General features: G+C 47.7%; 1 long non-coding RNA gene across 1 annotated transcript; it reads right to left on the bottom strand.

Annotated features, from left to right (window-relative positions):
* Positions 1-3,111: 3,111 nt before the first annotated feature.
* On the bottom strand, positions 3,112-11,330 carry LOC309849040. The gene is made up of 4 exons (XR_014303445.1): positions 11,239-11,330; positions 10,828-11,036; positions 3,613-3,693; positions 3,112-3,446 (listed from the first exon to the last, which is right to left on the bottom strand). It is a non-coding gene; the product is annotated as an uncharacterized lncRNA (long non-coding RNA).
* Positions 11,331-14,610: the final 3,280 nt, after the last annotated feature.

Below are 14,610 nucleotides of genomic sequence, written 5' to 3'. Positions count from 1 at the left end.
AAAACCATACTGAATAAAAGATTTGTTTTCAAAAACAGGAGAATATGGTGAGTCATTATGTCTTGCTGCAGAGCCAGAATGCTAGTATGAATACCTTCTCTCCTAGCTGTGTGATCTGGGGCAAGTTACTTACCCTTTCTGAGTCTCAGAGAGTCTTAATCTGAAATTATAGATGGCACTAGTATCCAGATTACAGCTGCTGAGGATGAAATGAGTTAAAACATGCGGAGCATTTAGAATAGTGCCTGGCGAATCAATCAATCGATTGATAAATGGGTTAAGACACTGTAACAAAGGGAGATCTTTATTATGATGCATATTATTTAGGGAGATAATGAAATCATCTTCCTTGAGTATATCTGTAATAGGATTGGTTCCCAACTGTCCAGCTCAATATAGATGAGATTCTTCTTGAGGAGATAACATCCTAAGACCCACAGAGGCCACGAGAAGAGGGGTCCCTAAAGGGCAGGGGATGTGTAAAAAAAGAATGGTTTCTCAGACCGCTACTGTGAATCCAAATGCTCCCGAGACTCAGGTGGGGCTGATGGTAGCCTCTGATCAGGAAAGAGCTTTTAAAGCATCAAGACAAAACAGATCATTTGACAGAGTCTAATGCACTGTGACCACCATTCATTATCTTTGTTACCCATGGGGCTGGCTTCACACATAACAAAGTCTCCCCCCCACCAGCGCTGGAGTCAGCGCTGGAGTCTGGTGAAGGGGACGAGCAGCATGCAGTGGGAACACAGGGGACAGCATGGCCTCACAAGGGCCTGTGGGGGCCGAGGACATGAGACAGTGGGGGAATGAGACCTAATTTATCACAGAAGTTCCCTCCCCTTTCTACAGAGTTGAGAGCCTGCTACTCTTTTGTCCCTACCTCCATCTGTTCTGGTGGTGACAGAATTTGTTCCATAATTGCCTTGACACATGCAATTCTTGTCTAGGCAATCATACAAAAGAATTACCCAAAGGGGATCCTTGCTCAAGACGTGTCTTTGCTCCTGGACAGGAAATATGGAGGACAAGCATGAAAAATTTTGTGTCATGAATGGGATTCATTCATTCTTAAAATCTGTCCTGTCTTTGAGGAGGCTATGTACCGCCACTATTAGAGAGGGAAATGGTACGTGGGCATATCAGATCCGACAGCCATCTTTCACTTCTCTGACCTCATAACCAATGAGCTGCTCTCCCTTCCTCCTTCTCTCCTGTTCTACCTACACAAGGGAAACCACTCCTCTCCAGTTGCCTTTCCTTTCCTGCTCAGCATTCCAGAGAAATGCAGTGTGACCTCTATCTGCTAGGTAGCTTGAAGATGTTTCCAGGGTTACTGTTCCTGAAGCTGGAATGAAGAACTCCCGCGGCAAAGTGACACCTTTGCTGCCATGTGATTTGGTTATATGACAGGCCAGAGCCATCTTCAGGAACTATTTCACTTTCTTTCCTGTTGAAATTCTCATCACCTCCAGGAATGGGGCCCGTGTTCCTGTTCTTGCACTGTAAGATATTACTGACTCATTCCCAATGGTTCCCAGACCTTTCTTCCATGCAATTTATTCCTTCCTCTTTCATTCAGTATTTGTTTAACAAATATCTGTTGCTGACCTAATTATGGGCCAGACATTCTGCTAAGCTTTGGGGCTGAACAATGTATCGGGGCAGAGCCCTGCGCTCAAGGCTCACAGTTTATGGTTTTATCATTAAAACTGAGGAGCAGGTAGGTAGAGGACTTGGCACATTCCAGGATTAACCTGAGGGAAGTTTACAGAGTTAATTTACAGAGGGTGGGCAGGGCTGAGGGAAGCAGGCTCAGGCCTCCAGGGTAGTAACAACAGAAGCCATTACCCCACCCCACCCCCCAAGGAAGAAGAGACAATGGGAGGAAATAGCATTTCAGAGCCAGTGAGGACTGGAGCCTGGAAGAGAATTCTTTTAAGAGGGCCCCCCCACCCCCAAGAGTCGAACTGGAGAAAGAGCTCAGCCTCGGCCAGCATCTCATCTAATGGGAGAGAATGGCAGTAGAGGAGGTTGGGGGTGGCTGCACGTGTGCCATTTCTCTGCCTTCTCTCTCCTCCCAACTTTGGTTTCCCATGGCTCAACCCATCTGGCAGCCAAAGGACCAGAGCACCCACATGATGCAAACCTTAGAGTTAGCATCCGGGACACAGAGAAGTCAGAGAAAGGTGGGGAGTGGGGCTGAGGACCAAGAAGAGGGATCAGTAGTGTTGCCCCCATGTGTCATCTGGCAGGGGATTGAAGGGATTGGATGGGCTCACACTGAAGTCTCAGTCATGGGGACCTCAGAGCCTCCAGGGGGATGGGCGGCTCAGTGGCTCCCATCTGCTGGGCATCACTGCCAGAAACCGCCCTCCCACTGACAGCTGGCTGCTGGGGTCTGGACCCTTCACGACAGCCTGCAGACACGAGCAGGCTTACTCCAGGAGCCACAACGAAGCAAGAGTGGTGCCATCACGGGGGAGCCGGGATCGGCTGGACAAAGATCAGGGGGAGCTGGCCTGGCACTGTCTCACAATCACACACCAAATACAGCAGGGCCTTGGTTCTCAAACAATTTATCATCTCCCTTGGGAGAGCAAACCTGTACAGAAAAATAAGGTACAATGACACCTTAGGCAGCAGGAAGAATACACAGTCAAGGCAGAGGCCCGGCAGCAACTAAGTTACTAGCAACAAAGGCAGCCCCTTCCATTACCCCGCTTTATGCGGGGACTGAGGGGGTGGTAACTTTCGGCGCATGCGCCATGCCCAGGGGGGCGCATGCGCCTGCATGGGGGGGCGTGTGCGCCTGCAGGGGGGGCGCATGCGCCTGCATGCCCAGGCGGGGCACATGCGCACACGCAGGCATGTGTGCATACAGGCTGGCACACACGTACAGACATGCTCACACGTGTACACACATGCAAGATCTATTGCCACCCTATGTGGTCACTCGTGGTGGTTTTATCAGCCTTTGTTGAAATGAACACACGAAAACGTGGCGGAGAGTACCATTGTACATTGTTAGTGGTACTGGGGCTTTTTTTCAACAGCAGTATCCCTTTAGGCTCTGGGTTATTTTAAAAGAAAATAGGCCTTCTGCCTTGCTGGATTCTTGGTGATTTTATTTATGTGCTAATATCCAACTGAACACTTGGGCAGTTTGGGAACTAAGGTATGGATGATCCCAGCCTGGTTCCAAAATGGGCACTCTGTGCAAGTCTTGGACAATGGAAAACACCTCTATTTCAGGATTTCCTCAGTTTCCACCTCTCCAGCCCCCTAAGGACCATCTTCCCGTGATGGAGGGTACAGAGTTCCATGAACAGGGGAGAGAGAAACTGGTTTGGCACCATTTTCCTTCTCCTGGGAGATGTTTGCCAGCGGATGCCTCCTCTTTCCATCTCCTCCTCCTGACATTCAGTCCAGCATCTTAGCACCTGCTGATTCCAGTATTTGTGTCATGAGGCAGGTGTTAAAATATAGATAGCACATGTCAGGGGTGATGGCTAAATATTTCGAAGACAAAGGGATGTCAGGTAGCATTGCATGGATCTTTCTGTTAGGAAATGAGGGAAGCTTGGAGATTAATGGGAAAGAAACACTCACCAGCAGAGCTTCAATGCCAAGTCAGAATACACCAGCTTTTATCTCAACCATCTTCAAAAGACAGCTTGAGAGTTCTACCACCTGTAGAAAAGTCACCGATGGTGACTATCAAAACAAATCTGGTATTTTTCAAGATTTTATTTATTTATTTGACAGAGACCAGAAGGAGAGGGAGAAGCAGATTCCATCCTGAGTAGGGAGTCTGATGCAGGACTTGATCCCACCGGGATCATGACCTGACCCTAAGGCAGATGCTTAACCAACTGAGCCATCAAAGCGCACCAGATGAACCTGGTATTTTGGGAAATGGTTTTGTTTGTGATTCTGACTCAGACTACACAGCATTTTCAAAACAAGTACCTCTCACCGGGCCAATGTAAAACCTAGAAGATCAGGATTCAGGAGAACTGCAACAGCACTCACAGGACACCGGAAAATGGTTGCTGACACCCAGTCATATGATTCCTTGTATTCACACATATTTTTTCATCTGCAAAAATGGATCCTCAGTAACTGGCCAGTGGATTTTGTGTGCAGGCTTATTATCAGCTGAAGTTTCCTTTGGAGACCTGAGAGAGGCTCGTTCCATACTAGCCCTAATCCTACCCTTGGAATGCCTGCTTCCCATCGTCCCTGCCCACCACGCTTACTTTCCAGTCACATTTATGTACCCTCCTCACCCTGACTCCCTCAGAGCCTCACAAAGGATGGCGATCAGCGAGCAACAGCCAGACACAGAATGCATTCCATAGTGTAGGAAGCGCCGGGGCACACGCAGAAAGGAGTACCAATGGTAGTGGTCATGTGACCTCCCACCTAGCCCCATCTATCTTTTGTTTTCTATTCCAGGGCCATCGTCCAGCATTACAGGTGGCTGGTGCCCACTGCTGAAGATACACCTTCCTCAGAATCCTCCAGGGCTCTGCGTTCTCCCCATCAGTGGGGTCCCCGGGCCCCTTACCTTAGTGCTTTAGCATTTAAACTGTCATTTGATGTAACCAGAGGCTCCCTAGAAGGTCACCCCTCCTCTGTTTAACCCTCCCTGAGCTACTACATTAATAAAAAACAACTCATGTTCCAAAGTCCTCGGGAAATATCCAGGTCACACCTGGCCGTGCTGTCATCGAACCCCACACTGCATTATATGTGACACTGAGGGAAACTGACCCCACGTGCCACCCACCAAGACACCATTAGTACACCAACCAGATGTTTGTGCGAGGAAGGGCAAACCCCTCAGGCCTGGACAATTGTGTCCTCTCTGGGCAGTCTGACATTCAGCAGGAGACCTCAACTACCTCTCTTGCTGCAAGACCCTGTTTTCAAAAATGCGAACTGCATTTTTGAGAGAGCAAGACCGATGGAAGAGGCAGGAGGGTGTGATACCAACGTATCAAACAAAAAGAATTGGGGGCTGTGCATTCCTCTGTTTGATGAGATGTCAGGAAAGCCTTCTTTGCTTATGGAAATCCCTTCAAAATAAGCAAAAGCCAGTCGGCCACATTCTTTTGTGAATTCTTGCTCTTCTCTTTTTTCCTTTTTATTTTCACCAGAAGAATCCATAACCGGGTTAAAGAACAAGCCTTCCTACCTAATATAAAAACAGTAGAACTAGTGGTGATATTAATAATACTTTACATTAATAGAGGATTTTTTTTACATTTAAATCTCTTTATAAATATTAACTAATTAATCCCCTTAGCAACAAAGTACTTAATTTGTTTGCATCTAGACAGAAAACAGTGGTGGACTGAATTAGAAATCTCTCTGTGGAGTGATTTGGCATCTTTTTCAAACACGCAGCATTGGTTGAGAGGTTTTTTTCTGTCCAATTCTAACGTCAAATTTTAAAATATGACTATTAAAGAATGGAGGAAAAAAACCAGAATTCAAGTCATAGCCAATTTATCCCAGTTTTCAACTGGCCTGTGCTAAGGGCAGCATGTTTTTAGCTCCAAATCTCTTCTATGGCTTTCTCGGTATCACCCATGCTGTAAAGGCTATCATCTCTGATGACTCACATAGAAAATTCTAGAAACAAACATCCTGGATTCTATTTATGTGTACAGTTATTTAAAAATAAAACTGACATCAATACCAATACTGCTATGGGCTATTACTGCCTCAGGTGTATTCTCCGCTTTCCTTTTTGAGGCTTCAATCAATAGACCAGCAAAGACATTAGATAGAATATTTGCTCCCTCCTCTTTTCTACACTCCCTCTCTACCTTCGGCTTCCACTCCTGAACCTATGGGTTCATTCTGTGGTAGCCCCACTGCTTCACACATTTCCTGGCATATAGTAGCTGCTCAATAAAAACAGAATGACCAAACAAACCCTGGAGATCTTGAGGAGTTCAGTATTGTACAAAGCGCCGATGTGCCAGCTAAAGCCACTCGTTCCCAAGGCATCCACTAGTAGCGTCTATAACTGGAAAGCTCACTGAGCAGCCTTCCTCATGTTCTAGGGGGCCATCTGTTACCCTAAAAGCTGGAATTGGTAACCCATGAGCAGAAGCTGGCCCCATCAGATGCATTACAAGGAAGGATCACAAGGAATAAAAAAGAGGCCAGAAAAAGTCCTTACCCACCACAAGGGCAAATCAACAGGCTTGCCCTTCATGCTTCTGGATTTATCCCCCATGTTCCATGTTGCTCTTCTCTGAGGCTCCCTCCCTTTTTTCTTCCTTCATGATTCTCTTTGATTTTGATTGTAAGCAGAACTTGTTTCAAAGTAGTTGGCTGGGTAATGAGATACTCGGGCTCCAAATTCTCCTGGGAAGTCCCTGATTTTACAAGAGACCCAGGAAATTGTCAAGAATTCTGGCCAGGCCAGGCTCCTGGGCTATACAGCACTGGCTTGAATGGCCACCTTGACCTTCCCCAAACTATCTATTAGGGACAACTCAATGATGAGCCAAACCCTGGAATTTCCTCCATTGAGGTAGTTCTGAGCGGACCCTAAGAAACCTGAGGGTTTCAAAGATTCTGTCTAGTTCAGATCTGTCTCAGAACTGACCTGGCCACCAACTGTCAGGTGCCTAGAGGGGATGTAAAATTCTACCCCCTCCCTTCCACCCCCACTAGCCTGGCTTAGAGCCAAGTTCTTCTCCAGCATCTCAGATGCTTCTCTGTGACATACATCCTTAATCTACACAATTAGAAGAGAAGTCATTTGGCCCAACCATTTCATATACTTCCACTTACTAAGCCTCTAACAGATATTTCTTATTTGGAGTCTTTTACAGACAGGGCAAGAATTGCTAACCTTTACAGTTCTGAATGGTGCCCTTGGAGACCCTCCGTCATTTAAGTGCTGTAGCTACCCTGCAAGGCAGCATGTAGCAGAGCCATTGGGTCCAAATCCAGCATGCCCAACATAAAACTCATGATCTCCACAAAGTCGGTTTCTCAACACAGTCCCTTAGTTCAGTGAATGGCACTGCTATTCCCATGGTGTGAACCAGAAACTGGGTGTTATTCTTCGTGTGTCCCATTCCCCCAGTCCAGATCCAAGTTCTACTGGCTTGACTCCTAAATTGGTTTCCTGAGCCATTGTCATATCCTTTCCCACTTTAAGACAGAAACCTCATGTCTCTTGGCCATTGTTCTCTCATTCAGGCTGAGAATCATGGCTGGAACACAGTATGTTCCTAACTCAATAAATGATCGAATGAACCATTGCCATGGCTCCAACCCAAGCTACTGTTACCTCTCCCTTCTGTCACCAGAGCAGCCACCACAGTGGTCTCCCAACATCTATTCTTGGCCCCTCCAACTCTCTCCACACTCTGTACCAGCTCTAGTCTTTAAAAACATACATAACTCACTTTCCTGCCAGATGGCCTACTGAGGATCACAGCTGAGACCACCTTCCTTCCTGGCCAGCAAAGTCAAGTAGGATCAGCCCCCACCTGCCTCTTGGAGCCCTGGCTCAGGACCTTCTCGTCCACTAAACCCACCTTCTAGCTTTCCATCTAAAATGACTTCCCCTAACCCTCCTTACCCTCAGCCCAACCACCTTCTCCTGGTTTCTTGGTCCATGTCTACTATGCAACTCTCATCGTTCCTTATACTTTTCCTTGACATGACTGACTTAGTGACAGCTTGCAACTCTACTATGATTTCTTCTCTTTGTAAATAACGACTCCCCCAACTAAACCATGAACACTTGGCACTCAATAAATTATTTGTTGAATGGACAGACTTGTTTCCATTTGATCCCACAGCTCCCTCCTCCGCCCCTCCCTGCCCTGCCTCAAGTGCTGGGAGGCTGACCCTAAGGAACCGTGCAGCTCAGGCCCCTCAGCCCGCTGGCTATGCCGCGTTTGGCCTGTGGGTGGAACCAAGGGGTGCTGGGAGGGAGGGAAATGAGACCAGCATTTTTGGTTCCCTCCACCTGGCAGACTGCCGCTGGGCAGTGCCTGTGCTCCTCTCCCACCTAAGACCGTCTTGCCAGGGCCCAGCACATCTCCCTTGTGTTGGCCTCCACTCTCACCAGTCCCTGAACTGGGAGCCCCACCATCCCTTCCTGCATCTTAGTGGAAAGTCTGATCAAATACTCCTCAATTCCACTCGACTGTGCCCCCTTTTTCCTGCCAAGATCTTGATGAATACAACAATTGCTGCTCCCTTTGTATGTTGAGGAAACTGAGGCTCATCTCACACGGGCGCCTGGTGATGGAGCCATGATACGGCTCAAGTCTGTCAACCTGTCAAGCCCATGTGCTCTTTGCTCCCTTGCGCCTTCCTGAAATCCCGAGCCCTACTCCCTGGGACTGGTTAGGAACTGATGCCTCTGCATGGAATAAATTCAGAGATGTTTGCAAGCATGGACCCTAATGACTCTAGCTACCCTGTGAGTTCGCGGTTCACCGTCTATGCCTTGCTGGCTGTTGGGGGCACCTCAGAACCCACAGCAGTGATTCTGGTTTTGCCCGCTGCCCAGTCCTCTCCCTAGGTTAGCTGTCCCGCTTCTGCAGTTCACCTGTGCTGCCTGCTTCCCTGTCCCATCCAGACTGGCCCCGTGCCAGCCAGTCCTTCCCAGGGTACTCATCTGCTCACAGTTGCTCTTCCTGAAGACAGGCAACACTGAGTCCTGAGTGTGGAAGGAAAGCAGTGTTTTTATTGCTTTTGATCCTGTTGTTTCTGACCTACTTTCTTTTGCCCCAAAGTAGGGGGTCCAGGTGCTAGGGGCACCATTCTCCCGTGTGCCTCCTGAGGTTTCCCACCCTTCTCCCAGATATGCTCCATGCAGCACCCCCTGGCTAGGTCTACCTTCTCATCTTTAAACCTGCCCTTGGCCTCTCCTGTGGTTAGAAGTCCCTGTTTAGAAGACAATTCTATTTTTACAAGGGCTTTGCTTGTAGATGTTCTGCACCCCACCTCCCTGTTGCTTGGAAGTTACAGTGTCAGCGAGCAACATGCTAGCTCAGGTGTCTGCTGAGCCTTCATGATAACTTGACTCCAAGCCAGGTTTCCAAGGAAAACCCCAACACTGCTTAGAACATCAGAGCCTGTGGGAGACATCAGGACCAAAGAAGCCACGCCCATGAAAATCTCTCAGCTCATGACCTAGTGGGAGGTCATGGCCGCTCCAGTGGGATGGACCTGGTTCTAATGTCAACTGTGCCCCAAATCACACAGCTGGGGAAGTGCAGAACCAAGACGCAAACCCTTTTTCTGGCACTGGATTCTCCCCACACCTTGGGTTTCTCATCGGTGAATTGGGCTTCCTGTAGCTACCATGCATGGTTGTTGGAAGATCCAGATAATTACACAGAGTTGGTGTGTTAAGACTTTAACTTGGCACTTAGTAAAGTCTCTTAATGTTCCTTGTTTTCCTTTTTCGTTGTTGGAGATAAATGTGCTCAGGCCTCTGGTCCAGGCTCTTCCTCCATGAAGGCAGGCCAAGTTGCGCAGAGATATTCAGGTCCACAGAGAAGGGATCTAGTGAAGACCTCACAAGGGCCCACCCCCCAGCCACCGCACCCCAGGTGCAGTGAGCTTACACGCATACAATTCAAACACATTCTATTTACCAAACAGCACATTCCAATGCAACTTTGTTGCCATGGACAACAGCGACTGTCCCATTATTAATCAGAACACTGCTATATTATTTTTCTCACAATGGAAAGAAAGGAGACCACGTCCTAACAAGGACTGGGTATGAAAGGGGTTCAGTGGCATCAGGGCACCCCGAATACCAAACCTGAGTGCTAATGCAGCGAGAAGAAGCACATTTAGACCGGCGTGGTAAATGGCCCATGCTCTAGCCAGGCGGTCACATCTTCAGCTCCTTGTTGACTGACCCGGGAACATTCCAGTGTATTGGTACAGCAATTTGGAAGCGGCACATAGAGCTAGGAGCACGACCTCTCAAATGACCAGGTAGCTGGGGCTTAGGCTGCACTGATGTGTCCTTACATGTAATGTCCACACTGGAAGCCAGTGGTTGTCATGGTTCCAGCCCATTACTCCCCACATCACAGGGCAGACAGGAAGGGAGCAAGATGGCCCACCCCCCGGGCTGAGTCAGGGGAACTCATCCAGCTTCCAAGACACCTCTGGTTCCAGAGATACACCTGGCCAGGGAAGATCACCTTCCCAGTAGTTCTGACAAATACTTAGCCCTAGGGATTCCAGAATAAAGAAAAAGAGTCCCGTCAAACAGAAGAACGGAGGGATAGAGACCTCAAGCTGAGGTCAGGACCTGGATGTCGGGCAGACAGGGACATCCAGGGACAGTTGGCAAAGGTGCCTGTAGGGAGACAAGGCTCTACTCTCAGGACAGGGACTAGCTACCACCGTGGAGGGCGGAGGACAGGGCACCCATCTCTGGAAGGGAGTCAGGTAGAGAGGATGCCTTCAGGGTGATGGATGTGCTAGATACAGCCAATAACCCAAGCCCAAAAGCCAAAATAGGAGTGGGAGCGTGAGGACACAGGAGGCCGGTCTGCAACACCACAGGAAGCCTCTTCTTGGCTCCAGAGAGGGCACAGGTGGAAGACACAGGGAACCTTTTGCCTGGCCACGACTCAGGTATGCCTGGTGCACACATACCTTCTGAGAAGGCAGAGGGAGCAGGCACTGAAGACAAGGGAAGGGAAGAGCCGAGAACCAGAGAGGCTATCTTCCCTGGGTTGCTCCTGCTGTGCAAGCCTGCTGGAAAGAAGATGCTGACAGGACAAAGGAGACCAACTGAACACTTGCCTGTCTTGGAAAAGAGATGGAGGCTGAGGTCAATAGGGACAGAGCACACCTGCCTTCTGCAGTGTTCCAGCGGCACTCCCAGGGACGTGAGAGCAGGAGTTGGCATGGAGACTGTTCTGGTAACACTGGTGATGAAGCGGTATTTCATGTCGAGAGCACTCCCAGGAATGGGCTGCGGTGGCCCTGCTGTAGTGAAGCGGAGGTTGGGTCTACGGAAAGATGGGGACAATGAGACATGCTATTCCAGGGATGGAGGGCCCTCCCCTGCCCGCCTGCCCGCCCACCATGTCTGAAAAAGGAAACGCTCCGTAGAAATCAGAGCATCCTTGTGAAAACCCGTAGCTCCTGGTGGAAAACGATCAAAAAGAAGCTCCTCCTTAAACAATTAGCATTAGGAATAGATTCACTCACCGAAACCATGGTTAAATGACGCACTTGAAGCTGAACCCTAGCTCAACATTCTGGTTTTGGCTGTGAACGAATAACGATGAGGAAGTGCTTCTGACGGGCATAGCATGTCCCTAGGGGGGCTGCTCTCTGTTGCATTATTTTATGGTAATATACAGTCTTGCCAGGGGCCTTTTATGTGTTTGGGAAGTTAACAAACAAACAGAAACCTGGACCTTATTTCACTTAAAACAGAAACACTGTAGAGAGAGTAACCCTTCACTAACCAGGCAATGAGAGAGGAAGCTGTGGTTTCTCCGGGAAATGGAATTGGGTACTCGAACCTCTAACTTCATTTTCTCCTTCCTTTTAAACACCAGCCTTTTAGCCCCCCTTCCCTGAATGGTGTTTATCTTCTGGGTTATCTATTAATTGTCAGTTTATTTAGCAAACGTAATTTGCCTGGGGTTGACGGATCTGTTTAATATCCTTCTTTAAGGTAGACTGGCATATCTTTACAAAAAAAGTGTTATCAGGTGTCTGCCCTAAGGATCATTACTTTGATTTATTATTTCTTCTACAGCAAATATCCAATAATGGGTTTTCCTTAAGCAATATCTGTACTTCTTATTTTTTTCCCCCCATACATCTTCAGAGCCTCTCTTCTTTCTGTTTCTTAAGTGCTGTGTGGATTGGGGGTGCTGGGAAGTCTCAAGAGCTCAGCCAGGCCCGGTCCACCAAACCCCGCAGCCACTGATAGGCAAGCCTGGTTCCAGGGCATGGGGGAGAGTGCCCCGGGGGGGAAAGCAGTGAAGATGACTGTGACCTCCAAAAGGGGATTCTGGCTCCTGCTCTCCCCAGCGCACCAGGAAGCACGAGCTCAGGGAGCACCCCAGAAAGAGCCAAGACACTGTATCTGTCTTATGCGAGGTCCCAGCTGGGTTCTAGCCAAGATCTCCCAGATGAGTAGTGACTGGGAGTAGATTGGGGTGAGGGTGGTGCCCTGGTGAGACCCAGGGTTTCAGAGAGGGCAGTGAGGCCTGAGAGGGTCTGGGGGATGACCCAAGTGTAGTTCCCATGGGGAGGCCAAGTCCTCTGCCAGAGTTCAAAGGCCCAAGAGCAGAAGTCATTCTGGCTTTGATTTGTTCTTTATCTCTGGTGTTGGAATGAATCACTGGCTCTCCCTTTGCCTTCCATTTTTAAAATCAAAGTATGAGTAATACTCTTAATATTTTCCATTTTAAGAGAAACTCAGAAAGTTTAGACAGACTGTGGGCTGTTGTGTGGTTTTCACCAATTTTTTTTTCTAAAAACAAAAAACCACCACAAATATATACATATATTTAAGTCTCTTTCTCTCTCTTACATACACTTCAGACATAAATACTTTTACTATCAAACTCTAACCTTGTCACACGGTGGGGGGTGCAAAAAAGACACTATCTTGATGTTTCTGAACAAGATCCCTAAGTACTCATTATTTGAAGGAAAAGAAAAAAAAGTGAGTGAAAGTTGTTGACTTTCCTAAACTGCTGAATGACCCAGTAATATTTAATTAGTTGCCTTGGAAATTTTAAGGGAAACGGGAAATACCAACTATGAAAGGGCAGAACAGAATGTTTGTGGTGGAATAAACCAAACAGCCAGGCCATGTGTGTGTGTGTCTGTGTATGAGAAAGAGAGATCACAAGAGAGGGAATGACTTCCTTCCATCTGTAGAAATATAACACTAATTGTTAATGGCCAAAATTACTGCTGATAATTACACTGGCTGTGAAGTCCCATCATTCATCATTTCATACTACTTTTGCTTGTGTATTTTAGGAGGGGTGGCAATACCAAGCCCCTGGCATTCCTTTTAGTTTCATTTCTGTAGGAACAAGGAGGGGGCGGAATGTGGGGCTGGAGCTCCCTCGTCATGTGAATCTGAGCCCTGCCTTTTCTCAGGGCTGCCAGTTTGAGGAGCATGTGGGTTGTGATCCTTTTGTTCCTTTTGCAAGGAAAAGGGAAAAAATGTGCTTGGGGGTAAAAATAGTATTTTAAAGCCTTTAAAAAATAATAATGCCACATCAGAGCTGATGACAAGGGAGGCACGGGGAGAGAGTGACTGGGTTACAAAGGCTGGCATTCTCTCTCTCTACCCCACCCCACCCCACCCCCCCATCTCCCTGGGCCTCTCTCCCTGCCCTGGATTTCCCTCAGCAGCACTGTCTGGGAAGGAAGCTCAAGATTCCCACTTCCTTTTCCTGTCACTTGCTTTCCCATTTCAAGAAAGTTAACCTGCTGAGGACATCTCACTGGAGGCAGGAAGACAATGCCCGGGCTGACTGCTTGAGGTTCAGCCTGCCTCATGTCTGCTCCTCTTTCTCAAAATGTCCCTCATTGCCTCCTTCTGTCGCTTTTTGGAGTCTCTGTTCCCTTACTTTGCCCTACGTGACCCCCTCCCCCCAACCCCGCTTCCTCCCTGGTTATTCTCTGATTTTTTTTTTTTTACTTGAGGATCCCAAACCTATTCATTAAATTTCCCTGTTCTTAGTTCCCAGATTTATGTATGTTTTATTTACAGCAGCATCATTTTCCTCACTGGGGTATGATAGTTTAAAAAGAATTTCAGCTCCATCTGGGAAAGCAGACACTTGCAGGTCCGGGAAACAACCTCTCTTTTCCTTTGGGCTGGAGCAGGAAGTGCCATGGGAGGCTGGACCTCTTCCTTCCTTCACCCCACAGTGTATGTTCCTTCTTTGATGACACTTTGCTTTGATCCAGGAAGTGGCCCTTACAGGAGCTAAATAAAACATAATCAATAAAATCAAAATAAAACAAAACAGAAGAAGGGACCTCTCCTTCTGTCACCACCCCTGGGCCCTGGCTCCTTCCTGTAGCACTTGGCATGGTTCTGACCCAACCCAGGGGCCCAAGCAGGGGGGTCACTCCTCACTGCTAACCTTGAGAGTGATGGAGAAGAGGGAGGAGTATGTGCTCTCAAAACACTAGTCCCCTCATTTTGGAGGGCCTTCCTTGTGGGTAAAACCAGTAGTAACTCACCTCAAAGCTCTTGTAATACAAGCATTTCAAAATTTTATAAATGAGGAAAATGGAGTTCAGAGATGTGAAATTACTGCCCATAGCTCAGAGTTAGTTAGTCTAAGAGATGTTGCTAGGACCCAGATAATTTGGATTCTTTGTCCACTGCTCTGTCCTCCAGGCCACCATGTGTCCACTACAGTATGCTAAATCAAAAACCATTTGGTCACTTAAAATAATGTTTTTTGTACTTTTTAAAGTGTTGTCTAAGCCTACTTTATAAAGACAAAAAATTATACATATACATGCATATCTGATTTTAGACAAGTTTAAAATCAGTATTACAGCATGCAGGGCTGGATCGGCTGAGAG

Source organism: Mustela nivalis (assembly GCF_964662115.1).
Source record: "Mustela nivalis genome assembly, chromosome: 15".
Classification (NCBI taxonomy): Eukaryota; Metazoa; Chordata; class Mammalia; order Carnivora; family Mustelidae; genus Mustela; species Mustela nivalis.
Note: the sequence above shows the minus strand (reverse complement) of the source record. Positions and strands in the feature narration are given on the sequence as shown.